Source organism: Rattus norvegicus, chromosome 15 (assembly GCF_036323735.1).
Source record: "Rattus norvegicus strain BN/NHsdMcwi chromosome 15, GRCr8, whole genome shotgun sequence".
Classification (NCBI taxonomy): Eukaryota; Metazoa; Chordata; class Mammalia; order Rodentia; family Muridae; genus Rattus; species Rattus norvegicus.
The window spans coordinates 38,839,780-38,867,638 of record NC_086033.1 but is presented as its reverse complement, the minus strand read 5'-3'; the positions used below and the strand labels follow the sequence as shown (position 1 = coordinate 38,867,638).

The window sequence follows — 27,859 nt, the reverse complement described above, 5'->3', positions numbered from 1 at the left end:
ACATGATAAACACATGCAGGTTTGTGTGTTAATTAAAAGGAGAACTATGGTCGATTCATTCATACCTCCCATGAGTGTTTTCCCTGTGTTACTGGGGTCAGGGAAGGAGGATGCAGTGTGGAGAGGGCTCAGGGGATGGCCTACTGGGGAGTAAGTGCTGAAAGAAACAGGCAGGTAAGGGAATAGTGTGGGCCTGGGCTGGTCCCTTAAGGAGCATGGTTCAAGAGGAATGATGTTTAAGCAAAAAACTGAACAGTTGTTGGAGGAGGCACATTCCTCTTGTCAATCAGAATTGGGATGCTGGCGTACTATGCATAAGGCATGTGGGAGGAAAGAGGCAGGAAGGATCAGAAGCCCTGGCCTGACCTCTGACCTTCCTCCTGAATACAGTACAAGGCCAAAGTCTCACTGGGGCAGCCTTAAGGCCCGACTTTTCATGGGTGACTTAATCTGGTGTGCTGGGGCAGCTTGAGGCTATCTTCAGCATTCAGTCCTCTTGTACCCATGGAGACACAAATTCCTAGGTCTCTCAGAGGCAGTATTGTATCCAGATCGGTAGTCATCTAAAGGGAAGCTGCAAGTCTTTGACTGTGAGATTGGTGTCCAAAATTCATCAACATCTCAGAAGCAGAAGTGTTCCTGGATTGGATGTGGTGTCAGCAAAGGACAACCTCTGTTGTAATGGGGTCTCCAGGCCAGAGTGTCCACCTTCTACCTGCAGGCAAGGAGGGAGGCCCCAGGCCCTCTGGAAAGCTATGCTAGTGAGTGCAGACTCCTACATTGTTACTCCAGTTGCATAGAAAGGCCTTCCTGTGTAAGACTGCTGCCACATAGACCCCAAGGGAGGGACGGAAAGTAACTCTTCCATCCTCTGCTTGGTCCTGGGCTCCATCCATGTCTGCAAGGTCCAGTGGCGAGAGAGAACCAAGAGGGCCAGACACTGCTGACGGCAGGACTGTGGCCTTAGTTAGGACAGAACCCACTAGAAGCTCACAGTCAATAGCAGCTTCCGGACTGACTTTCTGGCCAAGCCAATCAAAGCTTAGGCATCCTGATTGTTATGTTACTTAATCCTGAAAAGAACCATGAGGAACAGATGATGACAGATCCAGGCACGAAGCCAGAGCCCTCCCACACAGGCGTGCCCACACAAACATGGGCCCTCTGTGGAGTGGATGTCAGGATTTGAACGTGAACTGCCTCCAGCAGGCCCATGTATGCTACCGTGACTGGATCTAGTTATTTCAATTTAGCCAACATTCTTCCTGAACTTTCTCTGCTTCTTGTTGAGCTTCTGAGATGTAAACAAGCGAACTTGCAGTCTATGGAGAGCCAATCCTCCACCACCACCAATGCATCATGCTTCCCCACTGTGAAACTGCAAACTCAAGTAAGTTCTTCCTAGGGCTGGGGATGCAACAAGGCAAAGCTAAGGAGCAAAGTTCAGATCTTTCAGCCCACATAAAATGCCTGAGCAGGCAAGTCAGTCTCCCTGTGACTTGAGCCTGGTAAGGGGGAGGGAAGCAACCGAGACTCGCCATCTCTGTGAGCTTCGAGACTGATTAAGAAACATGCATCAGGCTGGAGAGATGGCTCAGAGGCTAAAAGCATGCATGGGCTGCTCTTCCAGAGGTCCCGAGTTCAATTTCCAGCAATCACATGGTGCTCACAACCACCTGCCCTCTTCTGGCCTGTAGACATACACACAGGCAGAATGCTGTATACATAATAAATAAATAAATAAATAAATAAATAAATAAATAAATAAATAAGTAAGTAAGTAAGTAAATAGGAAAAGGAGGAGGAAGAAGAGAAGGAGGAGAAGGAGAAGAAGGAGAAGAAGAAGAAGAAGAAGAAGAAGAAGAAGAAGAAGAAGAAGAAGAAGAAGAAGAAGAAGAAGAAGAAGAAGAAGAAGGAGAAGAAGGAGAAGAAGGAGAAGAAGGAGAAGAAGAAGAAGAAGATCAATGAGTAAGATGGACCAGCAATCAGGAATGATTCCTGACTTTAGCCTTCACATGTGTGTTAATGCACATGCACCCCCAATCGTATTTCTCATACACACACACACACACACACACGCACTAGTGAACATGAAAACAGGTAAAAAACTTTCTTCCTCTCTTAAGGTACCTCTGTTGGGTAAGTAATTAGCACATATGGTCATAAAAGCACTAAGTCAGTCCCTTGTTCCCTGTCCTGAGCCCCCGAGGAGGCCTAGTGTTTCTGAGGATGTGGACAGCTGGATCTGGCTAGGGGCTCTTTTTTTTACATAGCTCAACATTCTCTGCTTAGCAAACAGGAAAAGTGAGCCTCCAAAGGGAAAGGTGACAAGGCTCAGGACCTCAGCAGGGCTGGCTGGCTGACAGCACCCTTTGAGTACTTTGGCTCCTGATTCTGAGACCTTCGCTTTCCACCACCTGACCCGAGCCCCAATTGTTCACCTCTCCTCGAAAGAATACAGCAGGCTCTCCCAGGCCTTCACCTTTTGAGTTCCTGTTCAGTGAACAGGGCATTCTTAGCATGGGGCTAAGAACCTCAAAACTTTTCACAGAACATTAATAAGCAGTAAGTGTTGGCCTGGAGAAATGGCCGGGGTGATAAAGACTCACAACCAAAAATACAAGAAACAGTAACTGTGCTGTTTTGACACAACACTGCATGCACATAATTCCAGCCCTTGAACACCACAGGTGGGAGGATCTTAAGTTTGAGGCTAACCTGAGCTATACATTGAGAGCCTATCACAGGAAAAATCAAACAAACAAACCATTGAATAAATGAGAAACTATACCAATCACAAGATGATCATAAAGCAATCAGCAAAGTAACCGTGCAAACAAGCATGCTTCCTGTTGACATCCCCACCCCCGCCCCCGCCCCCAGTGGGTGGCTTTTGTCTCCCTCCATCCAGTGGCAGTTCCTTGCTCATGACATCTCTAGAGCTCTACTAGATAGCAATTTCTTTTTAATTTTCTAATTCTAATTCTGATTCTTTTGAATTTCTAACTCAATTCGGGCCCCATTGCATACTGAGTATGGGTTTTACACTGAATACGCCCTAGCCTTTGAAATAGTCCTAGCCTTTGAATAGTTGAGGATCCTACGTTCAATCTTGGTTCTGGTTGAGGCTGGCTAGCTGCATGGTTTCAGGAGAGTGAATTACCAACCACAACTGCAAAGGGAAATTTGCTATTCAACGTTCAAAACCGATAGGAGAGGCGAGTGAGGTGATCAAAGTGCACGTCCCCACGTCCCCACGTCCCCACGTCCCCACGTCCCCACGTCCCCACGTCCCCACGTCCCCACGTCCCCACGTCCCCACGTCCCCACGTCCCCACGTCCCCACGTCCCCACGTCCCCACGTCCCCACGTCCCCACGTCCCCACGTCCCCACGTCCCCACGTCCCCACGTCCCCACGTCCCCACGTCCCCACGTCCCCACACAGAACAGCTTTAAAAATGCTTTCTACCTCCATCTCTGAGCATCAGCCTCAGACACTGCGTTCAAATAAATGTAGCGCTGACTAAGCAACACTTAAAGATCGTGTAGTGGTTTAGTGAGAACTTTCTCTGTGGGCTCATATATTTGAATACTTGGGCCCCAGTTGGTGGAACTTTTTGAGGATTGGGAGGTGTGGCCTTGTTAGAAGAGGTGTGCTATGGGTGGAGGGCTTTGAGGTTAAAAAATTCCACAGCAGGCCCAGTCTCAACCTTTCTCTGCTGTTTTTGCTTGCAGATCAAGATGTAAGAAAGCTCTTGGCTACTGCTGTAGTGCCGTGTTGCTCACCACGATGTGTGAACTAACCCTCTGAAAGCATAAGCGAGTCCCTAATTAAATGTTTTTTTAAAAAAAGAAATTAGCAAGGAGGTTGGGATGAAAAAAATTTGCAGGGCAGTGGTGATGCACAGCTTTAATCCCAGCACTTGAGAGGCAGAAGCAGGTGGATCTCTGTGAGTTTGAGGCCAGTCTGATCTATAGAGTGATTTCCAGGACAGCTAGGGCTACATAGAGAAACCCTGTCCCAAAACACAAATGTAAAAAGTAGCCTTTGTATTGTCTTTTCAAAGCAACAGAACAGTAACTAAAACAATGGGTGAGATAAGGACAGTCTGGAAAGGTTAGAATATAAATGTACAATACTTTAAGTTAACCAGTGATCACATACAAGATGTATCACCACCACCATCACCATCATCATCTCCACCACCATCATCACCACCACCATCACCATCATCACCACCATCACGATGTTTTTGATACAAGGTCTCACTCTGTAGCTCAGGCTGGCCTATACGTAATCATGTGCCCAGGCTGGCTTCATATTCACAGTGGTCTCCTGCCTCAGTTTCCCAAGGGCTGGAATTATGAGTGTGAGCCACCATAGTCTGCAACACACATCATATAACAAACCAGTCACTTCTCCCCACTGGTGTGCCATGTTTTACTAAACTTAAAAATAAGAACTCAGAAATAAGCAATTTAGATTTTGACATTGTCTAGGCATTTTGCAAGCCAGGACTTTCGAACCAAGGAGATTTTTTAATTGACAATTTCTTCTACTGTAATCTCTGAGTTAATAATTACATACATGGTAAGTAGCATGTAATGCTTAAGACGTAAAGATAAGTCTAAAATTTGTGGGCTTTCTTTCATTCTGTGGTAATGGGCTTAGATGTATTCTATTTAGTGTCCATTTCCTCAACTCTAGAATAAGAACGTCAGAATCACCCTCAGAAGGATGGATGGAGACTGAGTTGGTACTTGCTCCTTCTCTTGTGACGGGATCATGTCCTGACAAAGCCAGTGTGTAGGTTGGTAAAGATATTGCAGGTTGGTTCAGCTAACCTGCTGACGTCCCAGCTTAGCCTGGCCACTCAGATGTGCTCAGAACAGTTCCATTAGCTCACAACTGGTCAAGTTATCTAACACAAAGCCGACTTTTACTAAAATGTTGACCATCTCACGTGATTTACTAAATCCTGTATGTTCTTTAAAAATTTGGGGAAGGGGAAGCATGTTAGGCTGGAGACTGTAGGTTGATGTCATTATGCAGGTGAAGGCAGGTACAGGATAGAATGAGGCTTGTCATTGGACCAGAAGGAAGGGTGGGTGGGAGAAAAGTTTCAGAGAGGCTGAGGAGGCTGGAGCGAGGAGGAGGGAGTTGAAAGAACATGGCAGCGAATGTTAAGATTCCTCTCTGCATATATTACAGGTTGTTATGACTATTCTTTTTTTTTTCTTTTTTCTTTTTTTCTTTTTTTTTTTTTTTTTTTTTTTTTTTTTGGAGCTGGGGACCGAACCCAGGGCCTTGCGCTTGCTAGGCAAATGCTCTACCACTGAGCTAAATCCCCAACCCAGTTATGACTATTCTTAAGGGACTAATGTGCATAGGATTTTATGTTGTCTAGATGGGCAAATTATATCTTATCAATTGGATCAGAGGATATTGTGTGATGTGTTTTTTCGTGGGGTGACTTAATTGAGTTCAAGAGAGTATATGGTGACAGGACGCACTGGGACCTCCATGGAATTGGGATATGTGTGCCTGGCATGGTAGAAACCAGTCAAGAGAGCTGTGAGTGAGAGCAAAGCGGCCTTACAGGGTGCCCTGTTGGAATGGAACACGGACAGTGGGTCAGAAGGTTGATGGGGCAGTGTGGAGCCCCTGAGATAAATTAGTGCTAGTTCCAATGGCCCCCTGGAGCTAGAACTAGTGAGAGAGCACAACTGCCAGAGTACGCACAGGAACAGGTTCTGCCATTTTTTTTAAAATTTTTTATTTTTACCACAACAGGAGACCACCTGACATTAACTTGGCACAGTCCTGGAGTTCAGAGCAGTTTCTGTTCCCACTGTTGTTTTGATCTGATGCCCACAAGGGCAGCGGGAGGTACCAACGTTTCCTATCCTGGTACCCTCACCCTATGTTCCCATATGACTGACAGCCTCATCCTAAGTAAGCTTTCAGTAAACCCAGCATCACTGTTATGCAAAAGAGAAATAAGCAGAAAGAGAGGCTTCCAAGGAATACCCACTGTGGAACCAGTGCAGGGGAGTGAGGAGCTACAGGAGAGACAGGAGCCACAGCGGGGAGCCATGAGACACCAGGTGGAGTGGGGTGGGGTGGGATGTAGCTCATCCTACTGGATGAACATTCTGTGCCGGAAGCAGCTTGCCAAGTTTGGGTTTGACTTTGAACATCTCTCTTTTCACTTTGTAGCTTTTTGCTACAGGGTCCTCAAATGGAAAATTCAACAACGGGATTTGGGTCCATAGTGCGAGCCAAGATCCAGAGCAACCACAGAGAAGGCATCTGCTGTCGACCTCAGCTTATTCTCCGTCCCCGTTTATCCCCCCCCCCCCCGATCTTCTAAGAGGATCCTCTGGCTAAGAACCCCATTCTCACCCCCAACCCCATCCCCGCGACCAGCAGGCCTAGTTTAGAGTACTGGTACCATAGGAGGGGAAACAGTATGAGCGCCTCACACACACGGTGTGGAAGTTTTAAAAACACAGGTATGCAAGCCTTCAGCAAGCCGCTTTTGAAGTCATAGCAGACTAGGGATGTAGAGTTTATGCTCTAACAAGACAAATTAAATTCCATGCTCTGGACCAGAATTTTCTGTGCCTTAGACTATCAGACATTTGTGGAGAATGCTTCACTAGTCCAACGAGGACAGCATCTCGGGATTCTGAGAAGATGCCCAGTCGGTGCTGAATTTGCTGACATTTGAGTGCAGCAGAAAAACACATCGCTAGAATAGCAAAGACACACTGTTGCAGACAGAAAGAGAAACCCAAGAATTCCGCAGGTAGCTGGAAGACATAACAAGCTGCCAAAGACCAAGGAAAAGGTTTCATGAAGATGTCCTCACCCATCTACGACCAAGCATCCTAAGGAAGCTGGAAGCCTCAGGTAAAAAGCCACTCCCTTTTTATCTGAAGGACTTGCAGGAAAATCCGACTCCCATCCAGCTCAGCTAGGGAATCTGGCCAGCCACATACGACAGCTTTCTCACCCCCCTGTCACTGTTCTCTTTAGGCAAGGCCACCAGAACACAGAAATCATGAACTGCCAGATTTAAGTATGGTCCTGGTTGGTTTTTGTCAACGTGACCCAAACCTAGACACATTTGGGAAGAGGGACTCTTAACTGAGAAAACGCCACCATGGGATTGGCCTATAGCAAGCCTATGGGCTTGTCTTAATTAATGATAGATGTGGGAGGGCCCTGTCCCCTGTGGCTCGTTGTATCCTGGGTTGTACAAGAATGCAGACTGAACAAGCCATGAGGAGCAAGGCAGTGAGCAGTACTCCTCCGTGGCCTCTGCTTCAGCTCTTGCCTCCAGGTTCCTGGCCTGACTTCCTTTGAAAATAGATTTTTGGTGTGGAAGTGTAATCTGAAATAAACCCTTTCTTCCCCAAGTTTACTCTGGTCATGGTGTTTTATCATAGCAACAGAAACCCCAACTAAGTCAAGTGCCAAGTGTTCTTAGATCAGAAGGTGAGCCTTCTAAAAGAAGCCACTCTGTCCACTTGTGCAAAGATAGTCGTGTGTCTGTGTACTCTCTCCTACAGGCCGGCATTGTGCAGGCCCCAGGGTTCAAGAGTTCAGGTAATCCAGAGCTCAAATTGCAGAGGAAAAGAAAGAGCAGAGCAAATCATCACGTGACACCAAGGACAGAGCTAGAGAGCTATGGGGCATCTGCAGACGAAGCTGTAGATGAAGTCTGTAGCTGTGGTTATGACTTGAACGGAAATAAAGTAACAAACCCAAGGTCGAGTTTATACGAGACACCTCAAAATGTTCCCTAAAGCTCATGCAGGAGGATGCCTCCTAGAAGCCATCCCAGCACCGTGTCTTCATCATTCTCCTTCTCCGTCTGACCATAAGGTAAGCGATTCCCTCTATTTGGTTGTTTAATATCCATGATATGCTGAAGATGTCCCCTCCTCCTACTGCAAAGAAGCTATGGCGTCTTCCGGGGCTTTTCACAGAGAAATGTACTGTGCTGGCTTCTTCCATCAGCAAAATCTCGTCTTAGGATGCGTTTCAAATCGTTCAACCTGGTAATGTTAATATGGGCTATCTTTACAGCCCCTCATACATCAAACATCTAAAGTAACTTTCCACAGCAAAGGCCCACCTTGTAAACATCATTTGTCTGATGCACCAGTTACAGCTACTCGGTGCCTTGGGGATCAGAATACCCAGCCGGGATGGTGTTTGACAGAAAACATTTGACTTAAAATTAGAACATGCCAGGACATTTTCAAGTTGGAAATCATTTAGAGACTGTGCCTTCCTCTCACCCTTGAGGAAAGTTGAAGGAGCCTGAGTGACACCAAAGGCATCAGGCTGGTAAAAGTTAGCGGCACACGAAGACTGAGAGGGTGCCAGAGACTCTAGCGCTTTTCTGTGAGCGTCACAGAAAGCCTAGCACCATGTCTGACACACAGCGGCCCACATGACATGCGCAATGTTGAAACGAATGAATGATTGCTGACAGCATGCTAACCCCATTCAAGGCCTCTGGGCTAGCACAGTTGCTCCCTTAACAGTCTCAGGAGGTAGGTACTGTTAGCCTCCATCTACTAAGGTAAGGGGCCCCGGCCCGAGATAAGAGATAGAAAAGGAAGGGGCAGGATTTGAATTCAAGTGCCTTCCTAACTGCGTCTATGATGTGCACAATGTTCTGATGGAGAACGGATGAGTACACAACACATTCAACACGGAGGAAACAGGAGGGGGCCGGGAAAACCACTTGGGACCCACAACAGTGAGAAGACTTGAACTGAACCTGTGGGTGGAATCCCAAGCAGGCGCTTTGTAGCACATGGGCAGTGCAGCGCGAGAACCCCTGGCCCTACACACAACATGCAGCCTCCGGGCTCATGGAGACTGCTGTTTACACAACCCAATCCTCCAAGGCTGTGTGAAATAAGACAAGGTACAGCATTTCCGTTCTTAACCAGCCTTGTTTTCTTCACAAACACACTGAATGATGAGTGTGAATGCACAGTCACAGTAAGTCTCCTCTGAAAGGGTTAGCTAAATTTGCCTATTTTTAAGCGCTGGCAGGCATATTATCAGAGGGATTAGCAGGAGCACTGCGTGTTCTGTCAGCGCACGACTGCATGTCTCCTGCCGCTGACCCGGGAAGGCCTCTGCTGGCAGGCTGGGATTTTAGTGTCTCACATTGCTACCTCTGAGAGCAGCTTAGCAATTAATTATTCCCAGGAAACCTCCTATTTAAAAGCTCTTTTGGACAGAGCATGTTTTGTTAGACTTGACATGTGTCTATCCAAGGTGACTGCAGAGTGCATTTGCGGATCTCTGCAGTTCCACCGTGAGTGGGGTTTCTTCCTGGCTAATGGCTGGTCCTGGACCTGTGGGATTACACGGGGGTCCCTAGTGTGTGCTCCTCAGTGTGTGGGGAATGGAGGCTTCCTGGCATAGGGAGAGTATGAGGACCCTTCATATCATTTTTGCCTTTTTAAAATACACTTTGTTCCTTTTTGTGTCAGGATTTTTTTTTAAGCATTAGTGTCTGTGTGCATGCACTCATTTCCACAGGGTGGGGGCATGTGGAAATCAAGGACAAGGGTCAGGAGTTATCTCTTCTCACTGTGGGTTCCAGGGATCAAACCGATGTCGGGTTTTTGCTGCAAATGACTTTACCGATTGAACTTTCTTGCTGGTCCCTTCACAGTGTCTCAAAGTGACCCCTGGCTATAGTTTGTCCCCCAGGAGTTCATGTGTTAGAGCTCAGCTGGCAGCTTGGCACTACTGAAGGTGATGGAACCTGGTTAAGAGTTGGGTATACTGGGAGGGTTTCGTTAAAGGTGTGTCCACAAGGACTGCAAGACCCCAGTCTCTTCCTCCTTGTTTTCCTTTTGGCTTCTGGCCATGGGTGAGCACATTTGCTCTGCCACGCACTGATACCACTATGTACTGCCTGCCAGAGACCCAAAGCAACTGGGCCACATGCACTGGAATTGTGATCTAACCCGACCCTCTCCTCATTATTTTGTCTTTTTTTTTTCCCCCGGAGCTGACCCTCTCCTCATTATAAGTTGATCGTTTTGCATCGTTTGTTACAGCAAGGGAACGCTAACGCATTCTTCTCTGTGGACAGCTAGGGCAGCGTGTATTTTGTTTTCCTGCATGGACAAAGCTATGCAGGGCCTCCATCCAGCTAAAGACACAGACCATCTTGTTACAGTCTTAGGACCTGCACCGTAAGTACATCCATAACCCGTAACAGCTCTTCCTCTGTGCTCTGTGAGCCTGACGACGTCTGAAAGATCTCTTATGAACTTCCCTGTTAAAAAGATAATGGGGCAGGGGGTTTAGCTCAGTGGTAGAGCGCTTGCCTAGGAAGCGCAAGGCCCTGGGTTCAGTCCTCAGATCCGAAAAAAAAGAACCAAAAAAAAAAAAAAAAAAAAAGATAATGGTATTTTATCTTTACCCATTTTATATATATTTATTTTACATCCAGATCACAGCTTCCCCTCTCTCTCCTCCAAGACCCTCCCTTTCCCCCTTTTCTCCATTTCCCCCTCCCTTTCTCCTCAGTGAAGGGGAGGCCTCCCATGGTTATCAACCCACCTTGGCATATCAACTTGCAGTCGGACTAAGCACATCTTCTCCTATTGAGAAGGCAGCCCAGTTAGGGGAAAGAATTCCAAAGGCAGGCAAGAGAGTCAGAGACAGCCCCTGCTCAGGTTGTTAGGAAACCCCTATGAAGACGAAGCTAATGTCTGCCACCCGTATAGGACTGGGTCTGTCTCTCTGTGAGCCTCTAGGTTGTATTAATTTCTACCTATAGCACACAAGAATCAGTTCCTGAGATTGAAAATGGTTTCTAGTCAAGATTCAATCGGATATTAGAATTAAGGACCACCCCCCTCCACATATCTCTTAAAATTTGAATCTGGATCACAATCCAAGCCACCAGCCTCTATACAAACTGCTAGCCAGAATACTCTTTCTCTCTTACCAGAAGGATAAGACTCCCACTCCCCAACTCCATCTCAGCCTAGCAGATATGCAGGTGTGCAGGTGTGCAGGTGTGCAGGTGTACAGGTGTGCAGGTGTGCAGATGGGCAGGTGTGCAGATGTGCTCTTCTCCACCATCTAGTGGCTGTAGAGAGAGATGCTTTTCAGAGCGACACTAGCCCTGCCTTCCACATCCATCCTGCCTGTAGCAAGGTGAGCTTACATGACTGTTAGGTACCCAGCTGGCTCATCGCTCTCTTTTCTTGGTGCAATCCGAGGTAAGAATGGCTTGACAGATTTCACAGCCCTACTAGGTGATGCTGGGTCTTAAGTCCCAAAGGCCTTTTCTAACTGAATACTGACATACTGGGAGTTGAGGCTAAGGACCCAAGGGTGAGTGACAGTTTCAGGTGATAGAGAGACAGCCTCGGTGGACCATATTCACAAGGTGTTCGTATCTGAAGCAATAACATTCCTCCACACTATTGCTTAGCTTCTATCAATCGTGATTCTGCTTCAGGACTGGCTTTGAAACTTTAGGCAGGTGGATTTCCTCTAAGACCTTGTCTAAATTTTGTGATTTAAAAACAAATGGAAGAAATCAGAAACATTGTTGCTAGCTAGACCCTTGATACTTTATATCTAAAGTAACAATGTCACAGAGGCAATGACTGAACTGGAGATACTGACAGGTCTTGCAGACCCACAGCAAACTGCTTAAGGACTAGCCCCTAAGAGCACCAGGAGAAGAGAATTGCCAACTATAGCCTCATGCAAGGTGGAGGGGAAATAACAAAAGCCGAGGTTCTTAGGCCCAAAACAGCCTTACAGGAAATTCCATAGAACAGTCTTCTATGGAAAACAGGAGATGTATCTTATAAATAATGAGGTGGGCAGAGCTGTGAGGAGATAAGGCGCCATAGCGGAAGAGGGGAGGCTGGACAGAGGACGGACCTTCCTGGCCGGAAGAAGACAGCGTCCGGCGCAAATGATAAGGAATCGAATATTCAAGTGCTGCCTATAAAACGTCCTTTACACCGAAGGTCGGTGCGTCTTACTGTGCCTAGACAGCTCTTAAAGCAACCCCTCTGCTCTCTCTCTCTCTCTCTCTCTCTCTCTCTCTCTCTCTCTCTCTCCCCGTCAGGTTGGTGTTCACTGAGAAATGGGGAAGCAGGGAGAGACGATCTAGAGGGGATTCCTGACAAATGACTATAACATGATGTCTTGTGATGGGTTAAGACGGAGAGCGCACACAAATACATCTACGACAACACACATTTGCATACACATTGTGTTCCATCAGTAGTGAGTGACCTTGAGTGTAAGTGTTGGTCATTCAGAGTTTAAATATTAAAAAGTAGCTGTTATATCAGTGTGACCCCCTTCAGGTTGGAGAGCCTTCAGACCCAGGCTTTTTCTCTCGGTCACCCATTTGGTGCTGCATTAACAGCAGAACTCTGAGGAACCCCAGAGGCTGTGCTGGATGGGTGATCAGAAAAACTGGTCCTAGCCTGAGGCCAACCCACTCCTGCTTCCCATGAAGGACGGGAAGGCTGAGGTAGAGCACAGGCACATTGGGAAAGATAGGTGGGTGGAGCTGCAAGTGGGCCAGAGCCGAGGAGAGAAAACAAGCCTGAGGGTTCCTATGAGGCCCCAAGTCAGTACACTTCTGTCCATCTGTCCCCCCAGTACTCCCACTTGGTCCTCCAGGTCCCAGGAGTGTCTTCTACCCCAGTTCTTTTTTTTTTTTTCTTTTTTTTGGAGCTGGGGACCGAACCCAGGGCCTTGCGCTTCCTAGGTAAGCGCTCTACCACTGAGCTAAATCCCCAGCCCCTCTACCCCAGTTCTTGATGGTGCTATCTTCTGCTCATCTCCTTCTCCTCTCACTCCAAATCACCCACCCCCATCAAGTCTCTCATATGACCTCATCTAGGGAATTTCCTGATCTCCACTCCTGGCTGTCAATGAGGAACATTCTCTAGACAACTGCACTGCCCTGGGCCGCTGAGGAGCCTGGCAGAATTGTAACGAAGCCAGTTTCTTCTACCAGCTCTCACACTGGGAATGATATCATCCCTGAATCCAGATCCTGCATGTATACACTCAGCACCTTCCCCTGGGATTCCATTCTGTCACTCTGGAACCCCTAAACAGGAGGTAAGGGGGAAACATCCTTAGGCAAAGACCTTAGAGGTGCAGGTAGTGAAGCAGGTAAACTGAGGTGGCGTGGCTGGAACAAGACAAGGGGGAGGCATTTTTTAAAGGACTTAGGAAGTGCCAGCCACAATGCTGCCAATGCCATCCTGCTGGCTGTTGGTACAGCCCCCTCATTCGATGGGAAACAGCTTGCTTATGTTCACATCCTCTTGGCAGGTCAAGCGGACTCTGCACCCACATGAAAAAAGATGTAAGATGTCTGAAGTCTCAGGAGGGCTGCCCTGGCAGCTTTCCTGAGAGTCCATGAACTTTGTCCTTCCCACACATAGTTGGGAAAGGCCAGAGATGAGACTGATAGCCAGTGGTGGTCTAGAACCTGGCTTAGCTCACAACATGTACTCAGGTAAGAATGTTCTCGAGGAAAAAACCCCACAGTGGTAACACAGTCTTTATGTTTTAGCAGAAAAGTCAGAAAACAGCACATTTTGGAGAATAAGGTGGGCTTCCTGTCATAGGGAAATAGTTCATACTTGCCCCTGTTTTATTACCTGAGTGTTGTGTAACGGCGACAGCCATCCATCAGGCAGTGCCCCATGGCACACAGGCTGGTGTTGCTTATGCTATGCCAGAGTTCTGGCTCTGAGCTGAAAGCAAGTCACAGAAGACATTCAGAAAGTTCACAGATAACCCCAGTCAAACTCCTGGCTGGGACACAGGTCAGAAAATGACTTCATCTTCTCTGGATTCTTGCCCAAGGTTGAGCCCTGGCAGCTGCCACCCTCTGTCCTGGTGCTGTTCTGGCTGGACACCAGCTGGGTTCCTTCCTTCTGCCTTGGCTGCTGGCTTCACTCAGGGACAGCGGCCCCTGAATGATCGTTTCTGGGTCTGAGCCATCCTCTAAGCCTGCACAGCAGAGGGCATCAGCTGTAGCATTTCCTTTGTTTTGTTTTGGCATCAGCTCTTTTAGTGCCGGGGGTTTTTATTTGTTTGTTTGTTTGATCTTTTCTTTTCTTTCTCTTTTTGGAGAACTGGCCTAGTAGCACTTCTGGGGAAGTGACTTGTCAGCATTATCAGACTTCAAGGAACCAGAATCTTCTGACCTGGAGGACTTCTGTTTTCTGTAACGACCTCGGACAACCGATTGCTTAGTCATGTTTTACACGATGTTTAATTCCGACAGTTCCTCAGACGCGCATGGGTTATGTCGATTCTTGAATTTCTACAGGTGGTAAAAGGCGGGGAATGTCTGCAGACGAGGTCACATGATTTGTACCTGCCTGACTTGTGGAAGCTCCCGAAGGTACCATATGCTGGCGGCCTGGTAAAGGGACTCTAAAGTATTTACACATGTGGAGTGAAGGCCCCCTGGACAAACAGGTTCTCTACCCTCCCTGTGGCTTGACTGGAGGAGGTGTGGCCTTGTTGGAGGAAGTGTGTCACTGTGGGGTGGGCTTTGAAGCTCTGCCCAGCGTGGGAAGAGTCAGTCTTCTCTTGTTGCCTTTGGAATAAGATGTAGAACTCTCAGTTCCTCCAGCGCCAGGCCTGCCTACACACCACCATGCTTCCTGCCGTGATGACAATGGACTGAACCTCTGACCCTGTAAGCCAGCCCCAGTCAAATGTCTTTTATAAGAGTCATACTGAAACATTTCCACCACTGCCTGCCATTACTCCTTGACCAATATAGTCTGATGACCATTCATGCAGCATTGACACTGTGTTGCAAATTCCAGGTTGCCTGGGGAAGATGTCAAGTATAAGAGGATGTCCACTGGGTCTACGCACATATGACACCGTCTCACCCAAGGAACATTTCAGTCTCTGGGTTGTGGTGTGTTTGAGAGCACGGGACCAACTGTATACACGTATATGCAGTAGACTTTCCAGAGAGACTTTTTGTACTATGTAACGTTGCCTAATTAGAACTGTAAGACGCACATTTTAGTGTTGTCCATGACGCAACAGGGCCCCTCGTTGTCGTTGTTGCTGCTTTTGATATTTTACAGCAAAGGAAGTGAACAACTATAGAACTAGGAGTTTTAGAGTCCTGTTATGTTCGGGGTTAGAACTCAGACGCTTCCTAGCTTGAACCCTAAATTTAGTAGCCGAGGACTTAGCCCCTATGTCTGTTTCACTGTTTGTCAACTTAACCATGTAATTGCTTCCCTTGTCTTAAGTCCCCTTTTCTTCTTTTTGTTGTTATTTTTGTCTTCTAGTTTCTTAAGATGAATTCCAACTCCTATTTTTAATTTTCTATTATACTAAAGACAGTGTTTAAAGCTATTTTCTCTAAATACAACTTTTTGTGCATGCTGTAGGTCTGCTATGAGGACTCTGTGTGTGTGCGTGTGTGTGTGTGTGTGTGTGTGTGTGTGGTGTGTGGTGTGTGTGTGTTTGTGTGTGTGTTTGTGTGTGTGTGTGTTTGTGTGTGGTGTGTATGTGTGTGGTGTGTATGTGTGTGGTGTGTATGTGTGTGTGTGTGAGTGTGTGTGTGGTGTGTGTGTGGTGTGTATGTGTGTGTGTGGTGTGTGTGTGTTTGTGTGTGTGTGTTTGTGTGTGGTGTGTATGTGTGTGGTGTGTGTTTGTGTGTGTGTGTGTTTGTGTGTGGTGTGTATGTGTGTGGTGTGTATGTGTGTGTGTGTGAGTGTGTATGTGTTTGCATGTGTGCGTGTGTGAACCACCTGTTTGTCACTGCCTATAGAGGCCAGAAGAAGGCATTGGGTACCCTGAAGTCACTGTGTAGGTGCTGGGAACCAAACCCTGGTCCTTTGCACGAGAAGCTGGTGCTCTTAACTGCTGAGCCATCTTTCTCTTCCTTGCTTGCTAAATGACACACTTTCAGCCTCGGCTTCCTGTTTGCTCAGGAACATTTAATGAATGTCCCTTTGTTTCCTAACTATAGAACTTTATGTGACTCGTCTGTTGGGAGGGGGTGGTACGAGTCCTATGACTCTAAAGTCTACTTTCCTAAACTCTCAGAAATGTTCTTCCTCATCAAGTTTCTGACTGGATTTCACAAATGCTATAAAGTTCATCTTTTGAAAGACAAAAAAGCAAGGAAAAGTTACATATTTCCAACTTTGTGCTGCATATTTCACATATATTTTTGCATGAGGAAAGACTGCCTTAAGAATTCTATTTGTCTTCGACTATGTGAGGTCAATTCATCTGAACTCTTCAATAAGAATATTGAAAGCCTTCATTCTATCTGTGCCCTGTCAAGTTTGTTTACATTTCAGTTTCTCCATGTGTTTGGGCCTGTGTTGTTGGTATAGACAAGTGCTTTAATTTATCTAAATGACATAATGTAATGTTAAACATGCAGCGGGCCCGCCAGTCATCTGGGATTGCAAATAAAATGCACAAGGAGGCACAGGGTACGGGAGAGGGGATTTGCCTATCAACCTGCTGTGCTAAGGGATGACCAGTTAGCAGGTAGCTATTTCCAGGTGTGTCTGTGAGGTGTTTCCAGGAGGGATCGGTGTTTGAATAGTGGACTGAGAAAAGGAGGTTATCTCTCTCTAGTGTGAGTGAGCACCGTCCAATCAATCGAGGGCCACGTCAGGACAGAAGGGCACAAGGTAGAGCGACTTTGGTGAAGACAAGACAACAGCAACAAAACTCACAGTGACCAAGAGAGTAGCAGAAAAGCAGGCAGCTGGGCCGCTCTGGGCCTGCCCTTGGGCTTGGGACTTCTAGTTCTTGGCCCTGAAAACTAGGGACAGTACTTGGGGTGGTGCTGGCTTCCCTGTTCTCAGACCTTAGGGTGTGGACTGAGCACATCACCAGTTTTCCTGATTCTCTAGCTTACAGATAGGAGATCCTGGGACCTCATAGTTTTCACAATAGCCAGACTCTGCAAACGAATCTCCTTCTCATGTCTGCGCAGAAATGCACAAACTGTACGTTCATATTCTGTTGGCCCCGCTCCTCTGGAGACTCCAAACCCAAAGAGAAGAGATTTCTATACTGCTTATCGAGGATGAGGGCCACCTACACTCCACTGAGCGTAAAATGGGATTGGCTGAAGCTGAATTCATGCCTTCCGGTCAGCAATACAGGTTGAATAGTAGAAGGCACACGCAAGAATTTCACGGTGGCATGGCTTCAGAGTCCTTGCTCTGCAAATGTGAATCCCATCACTGTTGGAACGAAGAGCTGAGGTATCAGGTGATCTGTAGAGCCAAAGGAACGAGCGAGCTCTTGTTCTACACATGCCATGGTATATCTTGCAAACGAGAGGGAAAGAAACCAAGCACAAAATGCAAGCCTCCATGTGTGTGAATTACTGACCAGACACAGCCCATCCATAGGGTGTTAGGTAGTGGATACAGGATAGCGGGTGCCCTCTAGTGGTCAGTTGTGAGCAAGGGGGACAGAAGGCGAGCTCCTGGAATCTGTGAGTTTGGAATCTTACATGAGTTTGCAGGCTGGAGAAATCAAGGGAACAGAACACTAGCGAGATATGAATGTCTCTGCATACGTAATAACTGACGGCTTGTCTTTTGATTTTGTTTTTAATCATCGTTTAAAATCTAATGTAAAGCTGTGCACAGGATTCTCTATGAGACAGAAACTGCCACGGTTCATCTTCTGACAAGGTACATTCAAATCTCAGAGGAAACTTCAGACACTGCACTCGTTCCTCTGATAAGCCATACGGTTTCCTTTTCTGGGCTGCTCAGTGGGCGTGAGGACTGTGACCCCATTTGATAGAGTAAGAAAATGAAACTCAAGGGCTAGAGATGGTTCAGGGGTTCAAAGCTCTCCCAGAGGACCAGGCTTTGAGTCCCGGTATCCACATGGTGGCTCACAACCATCTGTAACTCCAGTGTCAGAGACCTGACAGGCTCTTCTGGCCTCTGGGTACCAGGCATGCATGTGCTGCAGGACATACAGGCAGACCAAACATCCATACACACACACATACACTCAATCAAGAAATACTTTTTAAAAAGACCAAAACAAACAAACAAACAAACAAACAAACAAAAACAAATGAAAGTGAGCCCAGCCTGGAATCCTTCTGCCCGTGCAGTTCCTGGTTCCGATCCCTCTGACTAAAGGCAGCAGCCCTCAGCACCATAACAGTGGGTTGTCTAAGGACCAGGGCCCATGGTTTCCTGCTGGTGTCCCAAGTCACAGGGACCCTGTGGCTCTGCTTTTCATTTTTTTCTCTGTGAAGTACAAAGATGATTTTATCCCGTGACGTTTTACATTAATTGCTAAGAGAAACTCACATTAAGCCTCAATGTTCCTCCATCCAACCGTGAGCGTTCCTTGTTCCTTGGTTTAGTGTCTCTGCTCTGTGTCATAAGCCTGGTACTGCCACCGTGTCATCTCACGGCCACGTTTCTTCTATAAGAACACTCACTCTGAAGCACTCTCAGGGCTTACGACAACAATGACTTGTATTGTGTGGTCTACCCAGTTCAATTGTATGTGTGTGCCTGTGTGTGCATGCATGTGTGTGCATGCTTGTGTGTGTGCTTGTGTGTGTGTGTGCACATGCACATGTGGGTGTATTTTTGTTTATTTGAGACAAGGTTTCATTCTGTGGCCCAGACCGACCTTGAACTCAGGACAATTTTCTTGCCTCAGCCTTCTGGATGCTAGGATTATAGGTGTGTACCACCATACTTGGCTTTCAACTTAGCAATCTTATGGTTTTGTTTGGGGACATGACGGCCTGGGAAAGGGAGAGGAGGAATAACAGAGAGAGTTGGGGGTGTTAGATGAGCACAGGACAATGTTGTGTATGCATAAAATGCTCTAACAAAACCTAGAACTTTGTATGCTTTAAAAATTAATGAATAGAACACTTCTTCAAAGGACCATGTTTCTAAGGAGCTTTGGCTCAAAATCGAATGGAGCTGAAGTGCACACTTTAGAACTTCATCATGGGAGGGGAAAACATCTTTAGGGTGGTCCAGAGGCCATGGCTGAATGTTATATTCAGCTCTGGGTTTTCTGGAAGAGGGTTATAAATCTCCTTTGATAACAGGAAATCGGTCAGTTATTAAAAGACAATTTTTCAGTTGCAGATTCCCAGAAAATATGCCAAGAAAGCCCTCTGCAGGTCCCGCAGGGAGGGCACCGTGTAGGTGCAATGAAACTGGAAATCCCACTGACAGGAGAAGCTCACAAACTCAACAGCCTTGAGTTTTATTTTTAGAAGATATGTTCAAAGAGGAAAAAGATTCAAAGGAATAATGGAGAAAGGAGGAATCTGGGGTTACAAGAGAGGCCCAGGCAATGCGGGCAGGGGGCAGATCAGCCCCCAAACCTGCCCTGCAAGGTGCCTGGAGTCACAGGCACAGGCAAACCGTTCTCTCTGTCAGGTCTCCTACCATGAGAGGGGGTGGACAGGCCTGGGCTCTCCAGCTTCCTTCCCGTAAAGCAAAATGCACAACGACAATCTACCAACTTCTACCTACACTGCCACCCAAACAGCGAAGATGAAATGTCCACGCTTCTGTGTCCCTACAGCAGAGGTGAGGTTTAAACGTCCCCACTGTCTTCCCTGCTGCCCTGGTCTGGAGGGGTATCTCACTTTTCTGCGTGTGGTCCTCAAGTCTGTGAGGAAGGCTATTTCTTGGAAGATCTGAGTTAGAAGAGAATTACGAAACTGGATTGCAAAGAATGTGACCTTTCACTGTGAGCTGCGGTCACACAGCACTTTGTCCTTTCTCTGTTTTGAAGGGACACTCACTTACCCATTAAAGTTATGAGGCACAAAACTCGGGGACGAATTCAAGGAGGACCCTATTTTTCAAATATTCGTTCTCTTAGGGCTGTGGAGATGGTGTGTGTGTGTGTGTGTGTGTGTGTGTGTGTGTGTGTGTGAGAGAGAGAGAGAGAGAGAGAGAGAGAGAGAGAGATTAAAGTTGTGTTTCTGTATGCCTGTTCTCAAACTTTGTAAGCCTGAACCTCTCAGCCACCCTGCTGGCTAGCTGGGGACAGGCTCTCCAGGGATGTTCATTTTGATCAAGCTCCTCAAATTATATTATATGTAATTACATGCATGGTGCATTTAATGAATTTCTGTCCCTGCAGTTAACTCAGAAAGATGGTGAGTTAGGGGCGTGTGTAGAACCACACGTGTCTCTGACCAAAGTGGTCTATGGGCCTGCTTGCTTCATCCAGCAAGCTGCATTGCTGTGAGAATGGGAAGTGTCCGCATGCACCTAGAAAGCATCTGGAGGGTCCTCCCTCTCCACCGCAGCCCTTCCCACAGTTTAAATTACTTTTCCTTCATTTCTCACTGTTAGAGCTTGAAATTTCACCTAAACCAACGGCGCTTACCCATAAACCTTTGGGACAAATACAACATCCCCAAGATGTGGGAGTAACAGCAGGAGTCACGTGTCTGGTACCTCCTGAAAGCTGCGTTGTCTTGTGATCCACACCCATGCTCTACCTGACACTCCCCCTTGTGTACACAGGCGTGCTGTGAACTGTCAGCACCTGTGCCTCTGTTCCTAGAGACAGTCAACCTGCCTGCTATAGGACAGAGTCGGTCTCCGTGTTCCAGGTGGGACCCAGGAGCAAGGGGTCGCTACTGTATTCTCAGAAAAGGCTTTGTAAAGCAGCTCTTCTTGACAGGACAGTGAAAGGCTCTGGCTGTGGGTGGAGGACCGCAAGCCTGGTCTTTAGATCCTAATACTAATGGTCTTATGAAGCAGCCCCTGGTCACAGATTCTCTCCATCCTCGGCCCAAAAGAGCCCAGGGACTTCTCCTTTTGAGGCACAGTGTGATGTGACGTTTTTATTTGATGGCCGGGAATGAAGGCCACACCTTAACCTGCCATGTGCCCTTCCCTTACCCCTTTCTCCTCTACGCCCCAATGCATACTTTTCTACTCAAATTGGAGGCAAGAAAATTGGAGTAATAGAACAGAGTATTTCTTATCACCACCATGATTCTTGATCTAAGTCAGTTTGTCAGTGTCTTAGTTAGGGCTTTACTGCTGTGAGCAACACCATGACCAAGGCAATTCTTATAAGGACAACATTTAATTGGGGCTGGCTTACAGGTTCGGAGGTTCAGTCCAGTATCGTGAAGGTGGGAGCATGGCAGCATCCAGGCAGACCTGGTACAGGAGGAGCTGAGAGGTCTACATCTTCATCTGAAGGCTGCTATGAGACTACTGACTTCCAGGCGTCTAGGATGAGGGTCTTAAAGCCTGTGCCCACAGTGACACACCTCCTCCAACAAGGCCACACCCACCCCAACAAGGCCACACCCACTCCAACAAGGCCACACCTCCTAAATAGTGCCACTCCCTGGGCCAAGCATATACAAACCATCACAGTCAGCATCTCCAACAACTTTATCTGATGAAGCTGTCACCGATTTGTTGGCTTAGCTTTATAGGACACTTTTGATACCAGGGCATTTGCATGTGAGATTCTGAAGCTGAGGCATTGGCCTCAGATGTAGACATAGTATGTTCCAGATGCTACGTTAGTCAACCAAGGTAACACCCAGCCACACAACCATAGCCACACACTTAAGTGTGCACTTATGTGTGTGAGTGTGTATGTGTGTCTGTGTGTGTGTGTGTGTGTGTGAGAGAGAGAGAGAGAGAGAGAGAGAGAGAGAAGGGGGAGCTCCAGGGGGAGGGGAAGGGGGAGGGGGAGAGGGAGGGGGAGAGGGGAGAGGGGGTAAGAGGAAGAGGAAAGACTATCCCCAAAGTTCAGTTAAAAAATCCTATTTAAACAACCAATAGTAGTAACACATGTAATCTTGATTTGCCGGGCGAGTGTAAAAAGGGAGCGTGCTGCTTTCATTCCAATAAACAACCTTTGCAGAACCTGGAGCGTGGCTTGAGGAACTTTGTGGTATGGTTTGGGCTTGAATCAAGCTAAGTGGACAGACTTCAGCCATTCTAACCCCGCTCCGCTGCTCCTTTAAACAAGGCACAGGCCGAGGGCAGGACACCTTTCTATATCTTTGCTTCTGTCCACAGTGGCTTCCCGTGATTCTCCAGGACCCAGCCACCATCGCACAGCACTGTCTCAAGGCTTCCTGGTGGACCACACTGCAGTACCTTCGTTTATACTGCATTCTCTTCTGAAAAGTTGCGTCCGATTGGCCAGCTGTAGCTTAACCTCAAAAATAGGGGGAAAGTTCCGTAAAAGGAGTTGCTCTTGGGTGCTCTCCTCCCGTATGATAAAACACTGACCAAAAGAACTTGGAGAGGACAGGCTTTATTTAGTTTACACTTGCAGGTCTGTCCCTGAGGGAGGCCAGGGCAGGGGCTCAAGGAGGAACTAAAGCGGAACCACAACAGCACTGTTCACTAGCTTACTCTCAGCCAGCTTGCTTATACACCCTGGACTGCCTGCCTAGGTGCAGTGCAGCACACAGCAGGCTGGGCCCTCCATGCTAATCATGAATCAACACAGTCTCTTACAGACGTGTCTACTGGCCAGTCTGATCTGGTCAGCTCCTCAACTAGGTTCCTTCCTTCCCAGGTGACTCTAGGTTGTGCCGAATTAAAAATTAAAAGTTACCAGGACAGGAATTGTAACAAAGGATCACCCAAACTCAGAGAGAAACGGTATATAAACTACTGTGGGGTTTAAAGTTCAAAGCCCAGAGGCTCCATTCTCTCACTTGGTGTAATCTGCATCCACAGTGGAGAGCCCTGGTCGGAGTTCCTCCAGGCACTTCCTCCTCACAGGGAGGGAACTTTACACAGTGGGTGCTTGGATGTCTTTGTGTCTTCTTTCACTGGGCCAGATGGCAGCATCTGTGCCTGTCTTCCAGAGGCCACAGGCCCACAAGGTTATCTGCCTTTCCAAATCTCACTGGGCCTTAGAACACAGCTGGGTTTACACCCGGCTTCTGGGTAGCAGGATCGGTTTCTCCACCCAATCTAATTACTACTCAATATGCTGTGATTAAGACTTGGACTCACCTCGGCTCAGCTACCTGTCACTTCCAGGACTTAACCTTCCATATTCTCAGAGGTTCAAGTCTTCTGAGTTGAAAAATAAAAGTGTGTGATATGTACAATCCCTTATTTATAACTCATTTTTTTGTTGCTAAAACAAAATACCAAGAACTGGGTACTTCATAAAAAAATCTTTTTCTTGCTTGCTTGCCTGCTTTCCTCCTCCTCCTCCTCCTCCTCCTCCTCCTCCTCCTCCTCCTCCTCCTCCTCCTCCTCCTCCTCCTCCTCTTTTAAAGATAGGATCTTGCTCTGTAGCTCTGGCTATCCTGAAGCTTACTGTGTACAGCAGGCACAGAAATCCTCCTGCCTCTGCCTCCTGCATGAATCCACCATGCCCACCATGCCATGCCCAGCAAGGAATGTGGTTTACTTTGTTTCTAGTCATGAGGGTCCAAAGCCAAGACTGTTCAGTCTATGGAAAATGCACCATGCTGTGTGGCACCATGAGAGAGCTTGTTCTCTCACAACTCACTCCTGTGGGAACCAGCTGGGGCTCTCCCATGGGAGCTATGCTAATCTCTCGGAGAGTGGAATCACCAACGACTTTCCAGTGCCTCCACCTCACAGAACTTCAAGGGCCACACAAGGATCAAGCTTTCGGCAATGGAAGCAAATATATCCTACCACGACACTTGCTCGAAGGAGGATGGCAATGGTGTGTCCTTCCAGGCTGCCTCTCTGAGATTGGAGCCTTGCTGCAGTTCAACTGTGTGAGATACAGGCACCTGCACTGGCCATCTGGTCTACCCAATCAGCATCTCGAGCCTGTCTGTAAGATTTCCTGTTGGATGGGTTTTAGCAAAGGGCTAGAGAAAACTGTAACTGAGACATCCATTGAATATGCTCCTGTAGCCTACACGTTCCTGGGTCTGGCTCCACATGGCTATGTCCTAAGTCTCCTTGTTTCTTCCCTCCGTCTTCTCTTGGTGGGGACCATGATGGTGACCAGAAGACTGTGTTTCTTGGAAAGCTGCACTGATAACATGCATGGCTGCCTTAAAGCTAAGTTCTGGGGCACAGAGCTCAGGACTCAGGCCATCTCTTGGATTTCCTCTTAATGACAGGCAAGATGGAGACAGCAAATGACAAGTCAGAAAAGACAAGAAGATGGCTGCCTATAGTTAATGACAAACGGAGAGAGGAAAGGAAGAGGCACAAAGCAAAGACATATGGGATTTTTGGGGCCCAGAGCCTCCTATTGAGAGAGTGTGTTAAGAGCCTTAGAGGAAAGTGGGTGATAAAGGAGAACTGAGCAAGTCAAGGCTTGGAACACATTTCAGATGTGATGTGCTGGTTGGCCTGCCTCAGGCTCTTCTGTCTCTGGATGACTCTGGTTGGGTGATGCGTCAGTGCCCTCTCTCAGGAACACACCAGGCTTTCTCCTACCAGGAAAGGGCTGCAGCAGCTCTCCACATTGGTTTGGTACTAGTAACTGATCCTGGAGGGAATGGCTACCAGTTCAGGTTCCTGCCTGTGCAGGGTCAGAGTTGAAGGTGAAGTATCACGAGACTGTTTTAAGATCTCTGTTGACATCACACACTAGCCAGTCTTTTATTTATTGTTTGCAGGAGACAGAGGAGGAAATGGCCCCAAACTATAGAAAGACGGAGCAGAACAGAGTTTCCATGCCTTCTCCTTGTTCCTGTGCTGTAGACAATAATACTTGTTATTGTCTCTCATAAAGGGTATGTAGAAACTGAGGCAGGGCCATAAACTTCACCCCCATTTTTCTTTTAGTATCAGTGGGCCACCTTGTTTGAACCATTACCTATGAGAGCTACTGCCTCTGAATGTTAGGACTCAGTCCTTAACCAAGGGTCTCATTACATGGTGTGGGTGAAAGGTAGAGGCCTGGGTTTTACCCAACTTGTTAGTACTGTGTTCCTTGATTGTAAAGTGGGGATTTGTGTGTCCTTATTAGCTATGGGTGAAATGAGAAGCCAACATGCTCCTACTAGGGACTCCTGTACATTCCAAATAGGCTGAGGCTATACAGAATACACCAATGAACCGCAGATTCCAGAGCACAGAACACTGGAGATGACAGCCATGCACCCTCAGGGTCCTGGTGCTGCCTGGAGCTGCCTGGAGCTGCCACTACCACAGTGTCCTGGAATAACGAGAGGGGATTAGACTGCATATGTGCAACCCAGGAAAAGATCCAGATTCAAAATTCCAGCATTTTCTACTGTGTGAGTAGTAGTACTGTGTGTCACTTCTGCAGATGAGAAAGTTGTCTCGTCTTAAGTTGGGTGCCACCTATCAGACATTTGTCCAGCTTCCCTTATATAGAATAGCCAGCTATTCTCACAGGATGGAAAAGACAAGAGGTTGTCTCCCAAGCAGACACCTTTGCTGAAGTGACCAGGTAGTTGGAATTCCAAGGTGAACACAGAGCAGAGGATAGGAGAGCCCTCGGCACAACTGAGGAAAGTCAGATAGGCCCTTAGGTCAGAGGGCCGGAGCGTCCATCTGGTGGCTTTTCTGGTCACATCTAGCAAATCTGCTTTATAATTCCCGAAGACCAGCATGAATATAGCTGTCAGGAATGTGGTTTGGTTGTTTTTAGTTCTGAGAGGGGAATGAGAGAATTAATAACAGAGGGAAAACACTTTACACACAGATAGCCATAATTTTATTTACAGGCTCTGGGTGTGCACGCACCCTGAAAAATTTATCCATGAACCCTAGATTGGTAAACATAATTTTTGCTTTTGCTTCTTATGGGGAAACAAAAATTTTATTTAAGAAACCCTTCAAGGATCTAAACTAATCCTTAGACACTTTTTTTTTCCGGAGCTGGGGACCGAACCCAGGGCCTTGCGCTCGCTAGGCAAGCGCTCTACCGCTGAGATAAATCCCCAACCCCTAGACACTTTTTTTTAACAATTAATCTAAAATGGACAGCAACTGCAGTTTAGCTACTTCTGAGGCTTAAGGAGGTGAGAGAAACATTCGTGGAAGAGGTGGGATTTGCCTATGACCAGAGCGCCAAGGGTGGAGACACCGGGGGAGGAGTGGGCGTGGTTAGGTTGCGAAGGTCTTGGTACTTCAGTCATCACCGTAATCTCCCAGAGTGTGAGCCTCAAGCAGGGCAGACTCAAAACTTGCCTAAAACTGCCACCACCAGCTAACATCCCATTGATCAGATTTCCCATGGCAATCAACTTTTAGAAATGTATGTACATCTATGTCGACGTGTTTGCATGTGCCTTTGGGTGTCTGAGGAAACCAGAAGAGGGTATCGGGTCACGTGGGGACAGTTACAAGCAGTTGTGAGCCACCATTCGAGTTCTGGGAACCCAACTCCGTTCCTCTACAAGAGCAGCCGGTGTTCTAGGTTGCTGAACCATCTCTCAGACCCTTTCAAAGATCTTAAACTCCTCTTAGGAAAGGGCTCAGACAAAGCTACCATTATCTAACGGACTGCTCAAGTGTGCCTCCTTTCCCACTTACATATCTGGGTGAGGCCAGATTTTCTACATCAGCTACAACCAAGACAACGTATTTCAACAGATTCCAATTACTCCTAGAGCAGATAGGAGACTCAGCTGTCTTCCGTTACGGTCTACACCGAAAGGGTCTGCGGAATTCCAAAACAGCACCCTTCTTATGCAATGCCCTTGGCTCTGGAAAATGCAGTTATTTTTATAAAAGTATGTACGTTGTATAATGGGATTACTATTTTTTAAGGAATTAAAAAGAACGCATTAAGCCTCCCAGGTATAATATCTAATGCTGGAAACGTTCAAGCTAGTTCTTGCCAACCTGAAGCTCTTCAGTCTCAGTTTCCAAAACATTCAGCAGGTAGGGCAATGGCTTCTGTTCACTGAGTTCTTGTTGCCGAAGCAGTTTCCTGTACTCTTGCTCTAGAGTGGTCCCTACTCTACTGCTTGTGTTTCTACGTCACGTCACATGCGTCTACAGCCTCCAAGACGAGGCTGCCCTCGTGGCTTTTGGAAGCTCCTGTCATTCTGCCCACTGTTCCCCAATCACAGCTCAAGCTGGTGGGTTGGCAGTTCACCCAGGAAGTGCACAGTTGCCTGTGAAGGAAAGCAAAGGCAGGTGTGCCTCACGCTTTGGTTATGAATGTGCTTTTGCCTCACGACTGTGGACACTTAAATCCCCCAAGCACACTGCTTAATGGAAAGGAAGTTTCCGTGACGCGAAGGCTGTGGTCACCTCTGACATCCTCATAACATCAATATGGAGGAGCTGGCTGCTGCACACCTCTCTGTTTGGCTGTCTTTGTCTGTCTGTTATCTGTCTATCTGTCTGTTGTAGATACCTGTCTATCTGTTATTTTTACTGCACCTGGCTTTCATTTTTATCGCATTTTAGGTCTATATTCCGAGCACTTTCATTGCGTTTGGTGGTGCCAAGCAGTGTGGTGGTGATTTTGACATTCTCCTCCTCATGGGTTTCTCAGGCTCTAAAAATTCTAATGCCTTAGTTTTTATGGTTTTACGGTGCTGGGAATGGGACCAGGGCCTTGCTAAACAGGCTACATGTCCACCAAGAAGCTTCTCATTGGGTGCTGCTATAAAAAGGCAAGAGGAAACTTCTCCCACTCAGCCACGTGAATGACTATACCAGGGCAACTCCCGCCCCAGCCGAAAGCGACTCCCCGTGACTCCTCGGCAGACAGGTGCCGATCTGGACCAACTCCCAAAGGACCCATTTCCGGAACAGCTACACGTATGCTCTGAGCACAACTGTGCGAAGAAAGGCCTAACG

The 27,859-nt window shown here is 47.3% G+C and overlaps 2 long non-coding RNA genes across 2 annotated transcripts in view; one reads left to right on the top strand and one right to left on the bottom strand.

Moving 5' to 3' along the window:
- Positions 1–27,859, bottom strand: part of LOC120097002 (uncharacterized) — a 103,693-nt gene that overhangs the window by 46,894 nt on the left and 28,940 nt on the right. The gene's annotated exons all lie outside the window — the stretch shown is intronic.
- LOC120097003 (uncharacterized) lies at positions 12,360–16,363 on the top strand. The gene is made up of 2 exons (XR_005493999.2): positions 12,360–13,160; positions 13,377–16,363. It is a non-coding gene; the product is annotated as an uncharacterized LOC120097003 (long non-coding RNA).